This window comes from Trachypithecus francoisi, unplaced genomic scaffold (assembly GCF_009764315.1).
Source record: "Trachypithecus francoisi isolate TF-2019V2 unplaced genomic scaffold, Tfra_2.0 Lachesis_group3, whole genome shotgun sequence".
Classification (NCBI taxonomy): domain Eukaryota; kingdom Metazoa; phylum Chordata; class Mammalia; order Primates; family Cercopithecidae; genus Trachypithecus; species Trachypithecus francoisi.
Window position 1 is genome coordinate 11,260,800 of NW_022681468.1, and position 9,521 is coordinate 11,270,320.

Consider the following 9,521-nt stretch of genomic DNA (forward strand, 5'->3'; position numbering starts at 1 on the left):
ATAGTACCCCTGTGGCTCATGTCATATTCCCATCCCATTTTACAGATGGCTTGGTGACTGGCTTGGCTCAAAATTCCAGACTGCTTTCTCTCCTTTCTCCTCTTGAACATCCCGGGAAGTTTTACAATCCATTCCTACTATGGGGAGTTGCAAGGAAAGCTGAGGTAGGAATATTATATATATATACACACACACACACACATATATATACACACACACATATATATATATTCACTCCTCCCAAATTTCAAGGGCCCACTGTGTGCCAGCCTCCATTCCGTATATTTAGGGTATCAAAGCAGAAAAACATCTCTTGCCTTTGCTGAGCTCAAAGTGGGAAGTCAGATAGTTGAGGGGAGGACCCAGGGTGGGCACGGTTAGGGGTGGGTTGACATGATGGGTTGTGAAGTGACCAGTCTAAATAAAGACACAGGGACCAAGTGCATACCAGAGGCACCACCCAAGGGCAGAGGGGACCAAGAGCCTTTGTCTTAATTGTCTCTGAAGTTCATCAGCTGAGACTGCACTTGGGTGCTTTTCAATGGACATCTGCTTTCATGAAGATGCCTCAGAGTGGAATGAGAGGGTCATAGTGGGGTGCAGCCTGCTGCTCATAGAGGCCCAAGACCACCTGCCCAAATGATAGTCTCCAATGTTCAGTGAACAAACTCCAGACTGAGGGTCACTGTGTTGGCCCTCCAAGTCCTTTGGCAGGCATCAGGCTTTCTCTGAGAGGAGGTGCAGATGTCCTTTTCTCTCCTTCCACAGCTAAGGTCCAGGGACTGGAGGCTGGTCCCATTAGCATTCCACCTGGAGCCTGTTGCAGGAATGCTGAATGCAGGCATTTAACATCTGTGGGTGCAAGAATTGCTGGCTGTTCTCCCAAGGCAATCTAAATGTTGGTAGATTGAAGTCCTCAAGTGTTCTAGTCTGCTAACAAGGGACTAAATCACCTCTGAGAAACCAATTATGGTTCTGTAATAGCATCCCCAGGACTGAACCCCAAGTCAAATCCACCCACACATAGCCTAACAGAGTTTGACACTTGATCCATTCCCGGAGTCATTGAACAAACATTGGTGGAGTGCCCCTCACAGGCCGAGCGAGGTGTGGGCTCCCAGGCAGGGTGCTGGATAAGACCAAAGGGGGCTGGTACAAACCAGAAATGGCTTTATTTTCCCCAAACACTCTTTTGAATGTCCTTGTTCCTTTCCCAAAGGTCTCTCAGCAAACCCACAGTTTTCCAATCACTTTGTTATTATAAAGTCCAGCTCAGCCTAATTTAAAATTTCACTCTCACATGTAGTCTACTTCTCATTTACGCCCAAGATATTTCAAAAGGGGCAGGGCATGGTCTGTTCCATAAACTCCAGAGGATAAATCTAGGAGCATCCTGGTTCCTGTAGAACTAGCAACAGTCTTGGAGCAGGAAGCCCAGCCTTGGAACTTACCAGCTGTGTTACTTTGTGAAAGTAACTCAGCCTCTCAGATCTTCAACCCCCTCTTCTGTAAAAGAGGGAAAGTATTATTTCCTCTTTCCCCACCCTGGAGCTGTGGGGACGCCAAAGTTGATAAATGTAAGGGACCCGGTGGGAGGTTATTGAATCATGGGGGGCTGTTACCCCCATGCTGCTGTTCTCATGATAGTGAGTGAGTTCTCACAAGATCTGATGGTTTTCTAAAGGGCTTTTCCCCCTTTTGCTCAGCACTTCTTGATGCCGACATGTGAAGAAGAACATGTTTGCTTCTCCTTTTGCCATGATTGTAAGTTTCCTGAGGCCTCCCCAGCCATGCTGAACTGTGAGTCAATTAAACCTCTTTCCTTTGTAAATTACCCAGTCTCAAGTATGTCTTCAGTAGCAGCATGAGAACAGACTAATACACTACAAAAGGAAAAATAGTTACTTGACAGCAGTGAAATCTGGCAGTTACCACCTTAGCCAAGTGATTAAAATTAGCCTCCCCTAAATGGGACAAATTGACATCATGTGTCTCTTGACATAATAAGCTGAGAAGGCCATATACTCACCTTTGTGGTAACTGTGCCCCTCAAAATGCAAAACCTGAATCTACTCATAAAGAAATACCAGACAAATCTGAACTGAGAGACTTCATACAAAATGACTGATCTGTACTCTTGAAAAATATCAAGATTGTGAAGGACGAAAGAAGTCTGAGGAGCTGTTCCAGATTAAAAGAACCTGAAGAGACACAACAACTAAATGTAATGTATGATCCTGGATTGAATTCTGAACCAGAAAAAAAATATATATGCATATTTATTTATTGTATAATAACATATAAATATTATATTTTAATGAATAATGTGTTATATTTATTAAATATATGTATGTATTTATTGTAATAGACATTATTGATAAAATGGTGAAATCTGAATAAGATCTGTATGTTATGTAATAGTATTGTATCAATGTTAATTTCTTGGTTTTAATCATTGTTCTATGGTTAGATTAGAAAATGTCCTTTTTTTTGGAGACAGAGTTTCACTCTATCCCTAAGGCTGGAGCGCAGTGGCGTGATCTCAGTTTACTGAAGCCTCTGCCTCCCAGGTTCAAGTGATTTTCATGCCTCAGCTTCCCGAGTAACTGGGATTACAGGCGCCTGCCACCACACCTGGCTAATTTTTAAATATTTTTAGCAGAGATGGGGTTTTGCCATGTTGGCCAGGCTGGTTTTGAACTCCTGACCTCAGGTGATCTGCCCGCCTCCCAGGTTCAAGTGATTTTCATGCCTCAGCTTCCCGAGTAACTGGGATTACAGGCGCCTGCCACCACACCTGGCTAATTTTTAAATATTTTTAGCAGAGATGGGGTTTTGCCATGTTGGCCAGGCTGGTTTTGAACTCCTGACCTCAGGTGATCTGCCCACCTCAGCCTCCCAAAGTGCTGGGATTACAGGCATAAGCCACTGTGCCTGGCCAGAAAATGTCCTTTTTTTCTAAATCAAGCTGACGTATTTAGGAATAAAGGGACTCATATCTGCAGCTTACTCCGAACTGATTCAGAAAATAGTAATGTACATGCACACATACACACACACAGATAATCATAAGGTGGTGTAATCAGATAAAAAATGTGGGAATCTGCTGAAGGGTATAAAGGAAATTTTTGTACTATTCTGGCAATTTTTCTCTAAATTTGAAATTGTTCCAAAATATAAAGTTTTTAAAAAAATATTGCATTGCCAACACACTTGCTTATACAGAGGATACTTGTAACTCTGAGTTGGAAAGTTGTTTAAAAGAAGTAGGGTTTCTCTATTGAGATAAATATTTTTAAAAAGAAGTAGGGTTTGAATGTGAAGATATTTTCTAAATAATGAACCCATTTATTTATTTATTTTTATTTTTATTTTTATTTTTATTTTTTTTTTGAGATGGAGTCTCGCTCTGTTGCCCGGGCTGGAGTGCAGTGGCCGGATCTCAGCTCACTGCAAGCTCTGCCTCCCGGGTTTATGCCATTCTCCTACCTCAGCCTCCTGAGTAGCTGGGACTATAGGCAGCCGCCACCTCGCCCGGCTAGTTTTTTGTGTTTTTTAGTAGAGATGGGGTTTCACCATGTTAGCCAGGATGGTCTCGATCTCCTGACCTCGTGATCCGCCCGTCTTGGCCTCCCAAAGTGCTGGGATTACAGGCTTGAGCCACTGCGCCCAGTCGAACCCATTTATTTTACTCATATTTTCTTTTTTATATATGCAAAAGCACAATAAATAACCAAAGTCTATGTCTAACTAAATTTAAAAGAGCTCTTTATAATGAGTTTACAACAAAAATTCTAAATGCGAAGGAAATACTATAGTTTAATAGCTAGCTCTTTTTCTTCTTTGTGGTACATAGAATAGTGATGCGTCCTTGAATTATAAAAACAACAACAAAGCACATGAATATTTTTAACTCTAACTTTGCCACTGATTAAAATGTGTGACCTTGGGCAAGTCCTGTGAACACGTTTTCCTCATTAGTAAGACTGGATGACAATATCTCCTGTGCAGAGCTGTTGGTGTTATCAAACCCCAAATTTTAGGTTCATGTACCTGATACACAGCAAACCAAACACTGACACATCAGCACTTAGAAGCAGAGAAAAGTTTATTTGATTTGGCTAAAACAAGAAGGCAGGAGAAGCAGTCTCTCAAATCGAATCTGCCTTTTAACATAACTGGGGGCTTTTATGAGCAAAGCATGTATGCAGAAGATGGGTTCCCCCAGTAATCAAAGCTGTTTGAGTTCCTCTGCCCAAACAAACTCCTAGAAGCTATTAAGGAGGTCTGCATGACCTAAGGGTCCTTGTTCTTTGAAAGAAAAACAGTTCGTCAATCTTGCAGGCAGCGCTGGGGGTTAGGATAGGAAGTCAATCAATTACTAGTGACTTCTCTTGTGCAATCAAGCATGCATGGAGGAAGAAAAGGACAAGGAAATAAGCAAAGTGAACATCTTATGATCTTTATAATAAAGGCTCAATCACTTTGGGAGGATTAAAGCATCATTGTAACAATAATACCAGTACCAACGACACTGAAGCCATTGTGTCTACTTGTCAGGCACCGCACTGTCAAATACCAGCAGCGAGTCTGGCACAAAATAGATGCTCAGTAAACGGTAGCTATTGAATCAGGGCCACACATTTAATTGATATTATGATCAAGATGTTCAAGAAAAAAATACTATTATTTAATGTGGAATAAGTCTAGTCTTTCTCTTGAGCTTCCACCTGCTGGTTAGGAGGCAAAAATGTTACTTGGATCCTGTTTAGAATATTCTCAGACTTGATCCCTCAAATTGGATCAGTCTTACTTATGCACCTGTCCTGTTGGCCGTCCTTGTGCTGCCCCTGACACCTGCCTGCTCCCTAAGGCAATGTGGGGAGAGGAACATATACATTCCAACGTGCTGTAAGGATAGAGATCCTGGCCGTCCCTGTGAAGCAGGAGAATAGGACCTGGAGGCCAGGAACATAAGGCTGATCCACGCTGACTTCCTAGAACAAAACCAAATGGAATATGAATGGCTTTGTAACCGCACTTCATCCCTTCCAGTTACACCATTTACACTTTGTAATTTCATATTTATCCTCTCCATTTACATCAACTGCACACCTGGTGATATCCTCTCCATTTACATAGACCACACATACCAAGTGACATCCTCTCCATTTACACTTTGTAACTTCACATCCGTCCTCTCCATTTACATAAACCGCACACACCAAATAACATCCTCTCCATTTACATAGGGCACATTCCGAGTAAATGACTTGTAACTCCTCTTCATTGTCTTCATTGACACAGAACATATAACAAGTAACCAGTGGAAAATGTCTAGAGAGTATTGAAACCCCAGAAGATTCTGTAATTCTATGCGCCGGCCTACTCCCGCACTATGGAGTGTACTTTCGTTTTCAATAAACCTGTGTTTTTGCTTTCCTCACCTTGTGCATTCTGTCCAATTCTTTGTTCAAGACGCCAAGAACCTGGACACCTTCCACCAGTAACATCTGGATGTGCCGCTGGCATGCATGGGTCCCCACAGTCACCTCTCCCCCTGGAGCCCCTGGGGGCCAGGGTAACTCTCAGTCTGATCTTGGAGCTTGTTAGGGGTGCAGGATCCCTCCTGGATTGCCATTGCTGTCACCTCCAGCCAGCCCATTGGCCTGAGTGCCACCTTCCCTTGCCCAGGGCAGGCCCTTGGGCAGTTTATTCAGTCTCTGTACCACTCAGGAGAAAGCGAAAACTTAAAGTTCCTCAGCTGACTCTCCTGGCACCTTTCTGAAGGTGGGCTCCAGGACCAGAGGCAACAGCTCCCTCCTTGCCATGAATATCCTCATGGTTCCAACATCCTATCTTCCAGCCTTGGGTCCAGGAAGAAGAATCAGAAGACAAGCTTCTGCCTCATTGGCCTTCCAACCTCTAACACCTCCTCCTTTCTCTCCCATGACTCTCCAGGTTCCCATGGGGCTGGCTTCTCTCCCAGAGCCTCCCTGACTCCACTCCCAGTGGTGGCCTGGCCTTCCCCAAGCAGACCGCAGGGATCCCTAAGATCCTCTAGGCTTTGCCCTTTATGTGCTAATGGAGGAGACAAAGGAATCCCAGCACTTCTTCTCTTCTCAAAGCTTTCAAAACCAGGTCTCACACAGCCTCTCCTGCCTTGGGGCAATAAGCCTTCTGGCTCCCCTGGAGGGAGCAGCTGCAAGAAAACGTAATTCAAAGCAAGAAGTGAAAATGCAGTGGTTTAAATTTACAGAAAGATTCTCTCTCATTTGTACATTATTATAATTATGGCCCTGGGAATTGGGTGAGGTCTCCAGAGCTTCAGTACACGCTTCAGGCAGAGCATTTGCAAATTCATGGTCTTAAATCCCTAGGACAGCAAGACATGAAGGAAAGTCAGGGAAGCAGAAGTCCTTAGCAGACCTGGGTCCTGAACTCTCCAGAGCTCATGGATCTTCTTGGATAATGAAATTCAGGGGTTGGAAGAGGCTATTTCTAAGGGAGGGCTTTCAACTCCGAGAGTCTCTGGCCAAAGGTTCTAATTCCATGTACTTCCAATTTTTGATTAAAGCTGCCAAATATAATCATGATTTTAAAATTCAGGGTACTTAAGGAGTTTAGGATCCTAGGTTCTGCCAGAGTAACCCTCTGCAGGGATGTGGAATGGCTGCATCCATCGGCCCAGGAGAAAGAGGGATGGGTACTGGGGAGGGTTCGTTAGCAGGAAACTCTCCAGGCAGATGAACGCGAGGACAGAGCCCAGCTGAAGGGAACCAACGGGGAGTAGGAAAATCCAGAGCAAGATGGCAGATGTGAGGAACTGAGTGGGGTCAGCCAGGGAGTCTCACCAGCAAGTACAGAACCAGCTTTTGTCCCTTGCCAGGCTCAGCAAGCCAGGAGCACATCGATCTGCTACAATAGCTGCCTAGGGATTTTCTGCCTCCATTCCTGGCCGCTCCAATCACTTCCCCACCCTACAGCCAGAGAACTCACCACCTTTTGGGATCTTCCCATTGATCAGGATGAAGACCATGGTTGACAAGGCCTTGCAGGGTCAATGCCCAGCGGTTCTCAACCCTGACTGCATATAGGAATCATGCTGGTCCAATCCCAAGGATTCTGATTCAGTTAGTCTGGGATGAGGTCTCAGCATCAGTATATATGTGTGTATATATACCAGTATATATAACATACTAATACATATTTACATATACTGGTATATATACACACATATATACTGATATATTTTATCAGTATATAGTTTTATAATATATAGTTATATTAACATATAACTACATAATAAAAATATATAAACATATCCATATATTATGTATATGTGTATGTTTATATATACTGATATATTAAATATATAATATTTATACTGATATATATTTATATCAGTATAAACATTAAATATATTATATATCAGTATATATAAACGATATGTTTTTATATATATTTAATCTCCAGGTGATTCTAACTTGCCTTAAGGATTGAGAGCCCCTTGCTTTGGCCCTGCAAACTTCAACCTTATCTCATGACAGTCCCCCTCTCATTTTCTTTGTGGCGCAGCAACATTGCCCACTTTGCCCCAGTCTTTTTTTTTTTTTTTTTGAGACGGAGTCTCACTCTGTCACCCAGGCTGGAGTTCAGTGACGCAATCCCGGCCCACTGCAAGCTCTGCCTCCCGGGTTCACGCCGTTCTCCTACCTCAGCCTCCCAAGTAGCTGAGACTACAGGCACCCGCCACCACGCCCGGCTAATTTTGTTTTTGTATTTTTAGTAGAGACGAGGTTTCATCGTGTTAGCCAGGATGGTCTCCATCTCCTGACCTTTTGATCCGCTCGCCTCGGCTTCCCAAAGTGCTGGGATTATAGGCGTGAGCCACCACGCCTGGCCTGCTCCCGTACTTCTAATATGTCAGTCTGCCTTTCCCTTGGGCCACTGCACTTGTGTATCTCCTATGCCCGGAAAGCCTAGTCATTTCTCATACCTTGACTCAAACACCCCATCTGGTGGGACGCCTTCCCCGGCCTGCTGGACTAGACTGTGCTATCCTCTTACACGCTGTATCCTCCAGGGTCCAGTTAGGAAAACAGAAGCAACTTTAGGTGTTTCAAGTAGAAAGAATTTAAATCCTAGAAGTTGGTTACACGGGTGAGGAAAATGGTGAGAAGCCCAGTGGGATGCTGTAGCAATGACAGTGAACTGCTGTCACCCCTGAGGCTGGAAGGATAACAGACATTTGCCAGGAGCTAGAAGCTGGGGCAGCCTGGTAGGAGCTAGAATACAGTGAGAGCTGCCCCCTGGGGATGGAACCACAGAGGGAGGGTCTTTCTGAGGAGACATACAGCCAAGGAACAGATACAGCCATTGCGGGAGATGCCAACCAAAGCCGAGAGAGAGAGCGAGAGAAAGAAAACACCCTGGTTTCTTCCTTCCTTCCACCTTTGAGTCTCCCACCAGTGCTTCCCATTAGCCCAAACTACCAAGAACCCAGAGGGCAAAGGAGCCCGGGAAATCTGATTCTACATGATAGGGAGCAAAGCCGACGTTCCAGCTGGCTGCGTCTGTTACAGTAGGTAGTCAGGCAGACATAAGCAGGGCAGGAGAGGGCTCCTCCCAACCAGGAATGTCAGGTGAGGGTCAGGTGATGGTCAGGTGGTCATTAACTGTCTCTCTAAAATAATAATTGGTTACAGCCAGCACCAGGGAAAGGCAGTCTCCCAACAGATAGAAACACCTGAAACTGATGATCAGCAGCTTCCCAATAAGGTCTCAGGAGTTGGATGCGTGGGCTCAGCATGAACACTGAGAGGCAAAATGGTGGAGTTTAACTGGTATATGACCTTCCTCTAGAAACATTCAGCTGGTAAGGGAAGAACGCCTTAAGCCAACATGCATGCAACTCCAGTAAACACACTGCGCATGTTCCTGTCCCAAGTGCTGGTAGACCGCTGTGCATGCAGACAGCCCACCCCAGGGAAGAATCAGGGGAGAAGAGACGTAGACCCCACAAGCTTGCCAACACATAAAACCCCAGGTCAAGAGTCAAACCATGCACCTGAATCAAGTCACCCACTTGGCCCTCTTTCAAGTGTATTTTACTTTCTTTCATTCCTGCTCTAGAACTTTTATTTTTATTATTTTTATTTTATTTATTGATTGAGATGGAGTCTCCCTCTGTTGCCCAGGCTGGAGGGCAATGGTGCAATCTCTGCTCACTGCAGCCTCCGCCTCCTGGAGTCAAGCGATTCTCCTGTCTCAGCCTCCTGAGTAGCTGGGATTACAGGTGCCTACCACCACGCCCAGATAATTTTTGTATTTTTAGTAGAGATGGGGTTTCACCATGTTGGCCATGGTTGGCCAGGCTGGTCTGGAACTCCTGACCTCAAGTGATCCGCCCACCTCGGCCTCCCCTAGGATTTCATGTGTGAGCCACCTTGCCTGGCCTGCTCTAAAACTTTTAAAGAAATTTTCACTCCTGCTCTAAAACTTGCCTCAGTCTCTCACTC

At 44.6% G+C, this 9,521-nt stretch overlaps 1 long non-coding RNA gene across 1 annotated transcript; it reads right to left on the minus strand.

The window, feature by feature from the left end:
• Window positions 1-314: 314 nt before the first annotated feature.
• Window positions 315-8,869, minus strand: LOC117071165. Its single transcript, XR_004432173.1, has 3 exons — window positions 8,748-8,869; window positions 1,452-1,506; window positions 315-852 (listed from the first exon to the last, which is right to left on the minus strand). It is a non-coding gene; the product is annotated as an uncharacterized LOC117071165 (long non-coding RNA).
• Window positions 8,870-9,521: the final 652 nt, after the last annotated feature.